This window comes from Rhineura floridana, chromosome 3 (genome assembly GCF_030035675.1).
Source record: "Rhineura floridana isolate rRhiFlo1 chromosome 3, rRhiFlo1.hap2, whole genome shotgun sequence".
Lineage (NCBI taxonomy): Eukaryota > Metazoa > Chordata > Lepidosauria > Squamata > Rhineuridae > Rhineura > Rhineura floridana.
Window position 1 is genome coordinate 53595950 of NC_084482.1, and position 8524 is coordinate 53604473.

An 8524-nucleotide genomic window follows, 5' to 3' on the forward strand; every position below is an offset into this window, starting at 1 on the left:
CGTTTTACAAGCACCAAGCCCAGGACTTGGAAAACGCTTTGCAAGGGCTTTTGTGGACACTACTGTTAGGTCCAAACCCAACACGCAAGCCGTCACTGTCTACTCAGCTCACATCCACCTGGGAAGGTACGGAGTTGAGAGCAATAACCCACTGCCAGAGATCAGGAAATAAGTTGCCAAAATTACCTTTGCAAAGGGGTCCCAAAACCTGCCAGCAAGTTGCCTTTCAGAAGTGGGAACCCCGTTTATTGAAATACAGTAGATTATATAGATTCCCCAGTGGTTACAAAAATGGGGAGCAGACGTCATAAACTACAAGAAAAATAACTGTAGACAAAGTAACTTTTAGATATGTAAAGAGGGGTGCTTAAAGTAACAAAGCTAGGAACATCTTGCTCCTTTTGCAGACATTCACTTGCATAGTTTGTGCAACCTTGAGATAAGCACTAGGAGCCAAAAGAACAAAGTACAGATTGGAAAAGGGGAGTATTGAAACAAGAGAGGCCCTTCAGTGGGGGATACATTCAGGTTACATTCCTTTTCGGCAAGACCCGCTTTTACCTGCCCCATATGTTGTCATAGGGCAGCTGGGGGTGGCTTGGCCAAAAAATCTGGAGCCTAATGGGAGACCTGGCGGCCCGAGGCTCTCCACCTGTTCAAGAGGACTGAAGGCAAATGTATTCTCAGAATTAGCATGTTTCTGTCTAGAACTAAAGGCTGCTTCACTTTGTGCTCTGAATGGATGACCAGGTATGAAATGCACGCATGGATTTATGAAGGTTGTTGTCCACATACGTAAAAGTTAAACCAGGACTTCCCCTTTAAAAAAAACCAACCATCATTTCCCCCCTCCTAGATTCAGTCAGATTGGGCTAAGTGCCTATAGGGAGGGTGAACAAAAATAGCTAGTGCAATTTTTATTTGATTTGATAAGTCGTTAATGTAGTTTGGATGCTTTGGGCAACATACAGAGATATTTAAGACTCAAATAGGAGAACTTTCTTAGAGCAGCCATGGTTGTCCATCTGGAGTCATTCTGCATCAGTTCCAACACAAAGCATACTATTCAAACCAATTTTCAGATGATTTTGCATGGATTTCTGACATGAAACACTTAGTTGAAATAGGCTACACACAACTCGCTCAGATGAAATCAGTCATTAACCGAATTGTTAAATGACATGCTTTATGCATTTTTAAAAAAAAAATGATTTGCAGAACACCTGATGGAGAACAATGGATTTATATATATATTCACACATAGAGATTATTATATTAGAAGGTATAGGTTTATATCATAAAATCACAAGGAGCTAAGGAATCAAACAAAGAAGGCCACAGGCTCTCTGATCACAGAAAAAGAATTCAGCTTGCACTGCCCAACCCATGACAATGAAGCAAGTAGGCCTGTGCATATGATTAATGACATATTGTTGATGAGCAAGCAGGCATGTAAGAAGTAACTAGTGCTGGGGGGGCTGGTTGGATCTTCCCATGGTAAGATATGGGGAGTTTAGTTAAGATTGTAGAGAATTCACATATCCTTTTTGTTTATATGTTTACCTCTATATAGATATATAAATTAAGAAATATATCCAGAGAATCCTAGAATCCTGTGAATATAGCCTGGTTAGTAGGCAAGGGTCACGTTCACCTCACTGTGAGTGATTACTTTTACTGAGCATTTTGTCATAAGCAAAATGCATACAATCTTTTGATTAATATATTTTTTACTGTTTGATCTCGGAAAAGAGATGTCTGGTCTCGTATGCTGCAGAGCAATGGCTTCATCTAAGGGAAGTCTTCATAACAGAATCAAGGTAGAAAGGAGATAAAATATGAGTTTGATACTGATTTTTACAATAGCATGATGTGTATAATTTTATTTCATAAACATAATAAGTGTGTTCTCGAGGTGAGAGGTATTCTAAGGTGGGCTGCCTTCTTCACCCCTCTGTGTTTGATAGAGAGTGGCTGGCTCAGAATTACACCTTTTTCTTTATGTTATGTTTTATTTATGTTATGTTACGTTTTATTTCTAGGCCACCTTTCGGCCAAATAGGCCCCCAAGGCGGCTTACACACAAATAAAAATACAAATACAAAATGCAAATAAAAACAATACAATTTACAAAAAAAAAAAAATCAAACTAACAAAGTCCTAACATCTCTAAAAAAACAGGAGCAGCAAACCAAAAGCATTAATCTTCCTGGTAAAGGACAGTCCCCAGAAAAATGTCACTAAGAGCAGGGGTGGGGGGCAAAGTAGGTGGAAAAGCATGCCCCTTGATGGTCCCAGCACAGGCCCATCCCTGCAGCAGCACATCTCAGTCTGCAGCTCTTCCTGATAAGGCCCACGCAGAGGGGTGGGGCAAGGCAGATGGAAATGCTTGCCCCTTGATGGTCCCAGCACAGTCTCATCCCTACAGCAGCACATCTCAGTCTGCAGCTCTTCCTGATAAGGCCCAGGCAGAGGGGTGGGGCAAGACAGGTGGAAATGCTTGCCCCTTGATGGTCCCAGCACAGTCTCATCCCTGCAGCTCATCCCTTACTGTTTATATTGTGTGGCTTTCAGCTGTAATATGGTGATTTAAAAATAATCTTTCTCTATAGCAGTGTAATTATAAGTGAAATTTCATATAGAACTTCCAGTCACCCTAAGGGGGAACCAAACTTGGCCTTGCATCCTGGTATTATTTAAAGGAACATGTTGTGATGTCCTGAGATGTTCCTGGCCAGCTTGGCTGATCAGGAGCCATGATGGAATGGAATGTATGGTACAAAATCATCAGTAACGTATGACAGTAGAATAGTGGTAATATCAGTCAAGGGGACAGATTGACATCAATCTGAGAACACAAGACAATAGGATGGGAGGTATCTGCAAAATTATGAATATACATGTGTTCATTTTAATAAAGTTATCTGGTTGGTTGGAAATATTGCAAGAGGGAAGAACTGTGATGTTATTGGTAAACTAATGTCACATGTGTATTCAATACTGTATAAAGGATCTGTGCAGACTGTACCTCATTGCAGTCCTCTCCAGACTTTCTGGGGGACTGACCCTGCATATGCTTGTAAAGAATAAAGGCCTACCTGTTTGGTTTAAGCCTGTGTCTTTAAATTACTTCAAGGACACCCAGCAAAAGATCCCATAGGAGAAAATAAAAATTCTCCATCACACCTTTGCAGAAATAGTAAGCCAAAAAATTATTCCAAAAGAAACGTCAAGCAATAAAGCTAAAATAATCATGCGGAAAAAGTTCTAGATGTTGAGAAATGGGGCAATTACAAACTTACAGCATTAGCAGTGGTTGGCGCAGGGGAACCCAAAAAACAGAAGTGCATTCTTATTTAACTTCTCTTTCATGTGGTCAGTTGCAGTATCTGTATTTCACAACTGAAACTCCAGGGAATCAAGCTGTCTGAGAATTAATATGCTTTGATCCTCTGATCTCCCTAATACTAGCCATTGTGCCTGTGTGTGTACTCAAAGTGAGCACAATCTTAAATAAACTTTTGGTAATATCCATCAGATGTGTGAGTGAAATACTTCTTCATCTCCTCCCCTCTGCAGACTGCCCCCAAAATCTGTTAAAGGCTTTCCCACTTCGCCAGATTTGGGGGCGTGCAAAGGGCTGTAGTTGGGAGGAGAGAAAAAGGAAGTCCTGTTGCACAAGTCTGTTCTACTTGTAGACAAGTAGCCATTGGCTATCACCCTTTATTCTTCATATTGCATTGTATGCTCCAGAGCTGAACTCTTGAAAACAAGTTATATTTTGCTTTGAGCAGCTCTACTCTATGTGGCAAAAGTGTCCATCAGTGTGACACAGGTATTTCCTGCTACAAACATGTAAAGTGTGGACAACTTAATGTAGGTAAAGGTGATTTTTGAACACTTGCGTACAATTGGAAGCTTGAACAAATGGGGCTTCACAGGCATGTGTATACAACTTTATAAAGGCACATATGTGCATGTTGGCCACGTTTTGCATGCTTGTTCTGGAAGACACTTGAGTGTGTATACAGTAAAAATGCTTGCTGTATAAAATAGGGAGTTGCCATTTTAAGCCTTTTCTGTACTATGGGAACACAACACAAACAAAAATTGGCTAATTTTTGGAAGTGGGTTTTGGTAAGCACTTTGGAATGGCCAGCTAACAATTCACCCTGTAGTGATGGGTACAAGTGGGAAAATGTTTTCAGTTCTGATGTTCAAATTAAAACACTGTAGAGAAGAAGAGCTAGAGAAGGATAATTGGAGGCCTGGATATCATGATCTGTTCCTTAACACAGTTTTTTTTAATAAAAGAAGGAAGATAATCTGTTTAGTTTCTCCAAATGTAATACCTTCTTAGGATATAATATAAAAAACCTTTTAACTGAATAGAGGGAAGCAAGACATAAATAAATGCCTAAGTAATGAAGATAAGGAAGTACACTTTTTATAGTGTAACTTGCTATCTTTCCATCCTGGTCATGGTCTATCTTAAGTCTCCTGATCTGCAGAAAAATTATGAGACTTCACACCCTGTAACACTCCTTTAGTGTATTAAGGGTTTAGAGCAGGAATGGGAAACCTGTGGCCCTCCAGATGTTGGTGGCCTACAATTTCCATCATCCCTGAGCATCACCCATGCTGGTTGGGGCTAATGGGAGTTGGAATCCAACAACATCTGGAGAGCCACAGTTTCTCCATAATAAATATTTATTATTAAGAGTAATAAATAAAAATTAACACTGTCTGAGAAGGATGAACATGGTAGCCAACAATAAAAACTAGCTTTTATACTCTGTTGGATAGTGTGAAGGAAGACACCTCATGCATTTTATGAATGAAAAACAACAGAATACTTGACCCGAAAGCATAAAACATGAACAGTCATATGCTAATCTAATTAATTTCAACAAAACGGATAGTTCAAGGCCATAGATCAAGGGCAGTCAACATGGTGCCTTCCACATATTGTTGGATTCCAACTTTCATAACTCCTGACCATTGACTATGGTAGGTGGGGCTGATGAGAATTAGAATCCAACAACATTTGGAGGGCACCACATTGGCTTCCCATGCCATAGATTAATGACTGACCTTCTGTCCTCAGTATTCTAACTCAACATAAAAGAAATTGATCCTCAGTGGCCTGCTGTTTCAGAACAGAAAGAAAAGCCAGAGGTAAGAGTAATTCAAGACTTCTACTCAAGTTTACTATGACTCAGTCCATCTTCACACAGTGGCGTCACTAGGGGGGTGCGGACCGCACCAGGTGACACCATCAGAGGGGGGTGACTCTCAGCTTTAATTAAAAAAAAATTAAGTTTCTAGGTGGTCCGGTTCTCGAGATATACATAAAAACGTCAGCCGCCCCCGTTAAATCTTTTTTTAAACTACTGTATAGCACTTTGTAGCTTTAACCCTGCCCGTTCAGGATTGCAGCCAATCAGTGAAGTGTTTGGTTGACCTGTGGCAGTGTCTAGTAAACCTCATTGCAAGGCCAGAAAATGGTGGTTCCCCCCCCGTTTATCTGAAAATCTCATAAATTGGGTAAGTATATACATTTCAGTTTTTTCCCCTCTTGTGTGTAGGAGTCAGATCCTGGGCAGTGTTTTCAAAACCTTCCCAATACTTGCTTTTGTGGGGGTAAAAGCATTGCTAATCCCATATCTCCAGAGTAAATCCCATTGAATTCAATAGGATTTACTTTTGAGTAGACATGGTTATGAATGTGCTGAAAATCAATGGGACTTTGGAGTGAATGTAAAAAACAATTGTGCTTGTGTTCTCTTTCTGTTCCCCCCCCCTCCAGTCCTATTTTAAAGCAAGTAGGCAGGGCTTACTTAGGTATTACAGTTTTTATTCTGTAGGAAACGAATACTGATTTTTTAAAAATACTGATTTTTCTGCAATGACCAACTGGTTTGACAATAAACTATTATATGGGCTGTATGTATTTATACATCTGCAGTGTGTGTAGTCTTTCCAACAACCCTGTGAGGTAGGGATGGAAACCAAGGCAGCTCACAACAAGAAATAAAGCCATTTAAAATCCAATAACCATAAAGCAAGAATAAACAGTTGGAAAATAGCCTAAAGAGGCATGAATCTGAATTTTGGGTTGGGTGAATGAAGTTTATTTATTTATTATTTGATTTATATCCTGCCCTTCCTCCTAGTAGGAGCCCAGGGCGGCAAACAAAAGCACTAAAAGCACTTTAAAACATCATAAAAACAGACTTTAAAATATATTAAAACATCTTTGAAAATATTTTTTAAAATCTTTAAAAAATTTTTTTAAAAAAAATAAGAAAAGGCTTAAAAACATATTAAAAAGCAATTCCAACACAGACTCAGACTTGGATAAGGTCTCAACTTAAAAGAACAAGTTGAAAGAACAAGTTCCTTATCACTTGAGGCTGTAGTTCTCTGCACACTTCCCAGTTTGAGTAAGCCACATTGAATGCATTGGGACTTGCTTCTGAGTAAACAAACATCGGATTGCACTATAAATATGTTTACAGATCGTGTAATTCATAAACATATTTGAGAGTCATGTTTATATAAATATGTCTTCATACTGTGTCCCAATAAGTATTTGATTTCACACTATGGTTGTAGATAATTTTTTCCTCTACATTTTAAGTGTGCCCTTCTTCCTGGGGGTGATCATGGTTCTCCGTTGTTTTCATCCTGAGGGGAGGATAGGCTGAGAGATGGTGAGTAGCACATTTAAGGTCTCTTCACCTCCCCCCCCCTTTTTATTTGTATTTATTTTATATTTCTCCAATATCTTCCCCTGGCTGTTTTTATGTATTTTAAATATTTTTAGATTAAATAAATAGGAAATCATAATTGTGAACCTCCCTAAAAGCAATTTACCTATCCTTATGTTTTGGCAAAGTGATGGTGTGAAGGCATGTTGGTAGAACAAGAGACCATGTTTGAGGCATGTTATAAGGTGTTTGAGGACTTTGTCACACATTACTTTTTGAGACCTGTAGATTCATGTCGGAAAGAACACGTGCACGTATTGAATGGTGGCTTGGGTGGTGTTTTTTCGGTCTACGCTGCATGCGTAGGGAAGGTGATACATCATCTGGCAGCTAGCTTCATAACGTGAGAATGAAAAACATTTGGATCACCATTCACTTGTTTACTTTTCTCACTATTGAGACCACTTCCTATATTACTTTTTCATACACAGAAATTTAATCTTTGTATAGGAAAAAGTATTTTGTAAAATGTGAAGGACAGTGGCTGCCCAGTCAGTATAACCACTGTACAAGGTCTGCTCAGCCACTGTAATTACCTTTTTGTTTTGAGTGCCCTTTTGTCTGGGTCTTGGTTCAGGTGCGTATCCAACTTTGATGTGCTTATGGAAGGGGTGTGCAAGTAGTGCCCCCCCCCCAAGTGTGGAGGCTTGGACAAACATTGTGTTATGGAACACCAAAGTCTGTGTGAAAGTACATATTTGGGAATGCCATCAGTGTAATCCTAAACACACTTAATAAATAAAATATCGAACTTGCATGTCACAAAATATATTACGGTCATGTCCATAAGCACCAGCAGGGTAGTCGCCCAGGGTATCTTAGTCCCTCTGCTTTTTTGGGAGCAGAGTCCCTATGTCTCCAAGCATCCTACAGTCAGCATGAAAAGGGAGTGTGTTAGTCACTGAGAAGAGTCTTCTAATATGCTTCCTTGCCTTTCCTGCAGATTGGAGCCAATCAGAGTGAAAGGAGGTGAGTCAGCCACTGAGAAGACTCTTCTCAGTTGCTAACGCTCTCCACTTTCATGCTGATTGGCTCCTAGAGATGTTTGTTGTTGTGAGAGAATGCATTAACAAAGATCTCATTCTTAATCCAGGAGCAAAAAAGGGTGTACGTGGCTGTAACTATCATGAAGGGACCCTGCAGCTCTGAATTTTCTACTAAACAACTGATAAATACCTATGTAACTTTGTGTCTGGAGACTTATTAAGAATCACTTTCCATAATTGTAAGGAGGTGTGTCCACACACATGCATCCCAGGCACCTAAATGAGGGGAGAGAGCAGCATAGGGACATAAGCAAGTGTCTTATTCCAGGGGTTCCCAAACCTTTCTTCTACATGGACCACTTGAAAATTGCTGAGGGTCTGAAAGTATCTGAAAATTTACTATACGCATATGCAAGATAATTAACTCCCATTAGTAATAAGAGCAAGAATTTGAGTTGTGCGTATGATATTGTAATTTAAAGGTGTAATTTTAATTTTGCTAGTTGTTTATGTCACTACTATTGCCATTACATTCAGTGATATATGGGAATTACGATTTACGAGTAACATTAGTACAAAAAACATTACTAAGGATTCTGTATGGTCTGATACGGGAGGAGGTCCATGGGGGTGACACCATGAGTTACCGCACCAGGTGACACCAACCCTAGTGACGCCACTGTCTTCACACCTTCTCTGTTATGTTTAATTATCCACTGGACAAATGTTGAGCAATAATGTTTCCAAATCACTCTCAAAAACATA